This window comes from Acyrthosiphon pisum, unplaced genomic scaffold (assembly GCF_005508785.2).
Source record: "Acyrthosiphon pisum isolate AL4f unplaced genomic scaffold, pea_aphid_22Mar2018_4r6ur Scaffold_21893;HRSCAF=25222, whole genome shotgun sequence".
Classification (NCBI taxonomy): domain Eukaryota; kingdom Metazoa; phylum Arthropoda; class Insecta; order Hemiptera; family Aphididae; genus Acyrthosiphon; species Acyrthosiphon pisum.
In genome coordinates, this window is record NW_021771407.1 from 1 (window position 1) to 734 (window position 734).

Consider the following 734-nt stretch of genomic DNA (forward strand, 5'->3'; position numbering starts at 1 on the left):
TATTTTTTAAGAACTATTCGAATACGTATTCTGAATACTTTAATTCTCATTTCTTCGAATATGTATTTCGAATACAAAATAAAAGTATTCTTTCAGTACGTGTTTGGACACCGTAGAAGCCACATGTGTATTTACTTATCGCGCTCCGCATTTATAGCTTCCGATAGCAGTACAGCGTTACATAACAGTTGAACCGCCGCACCAATTCTTATCGGTAATGTATATTTAATAGTACGCTATAATACCTACTATCGATAGAATTAGGCAACAACACAACGATGGGTGACAAACCGCCTTCAAAAACCACACATACCTTTTTAAGACGCTCGACATCAAACGCAGTGTCGAAAACATCCATAAACAAACCTATTTTAAACTCACTTAAAACCAGTAAACAAGCCAATCAAAATTCAAAAATGACACCAACCCAACAGCCCTCAATCACCAACACCACCAACCTCACAAACGAAAAATTGCACCCAAAAAACATTCGCTGAAACCACAGCAAACCTATCTTTCCCCAAAAAAAATCAAGCCATTATTTTCAACACAATTGACGGCATTCCACAAATCGAATACATTAAAGCGATTAGTCTGATTACTAATCCTTCAAACATTAAATTCGCCTCACGAATTTCAAACACCGGTTCTGCATCTACTTCACTAATTCCATATAGTAATGTCATCATTAATCGCTGCCAGACATCACTGTCGATAACAACAACATTGACCTC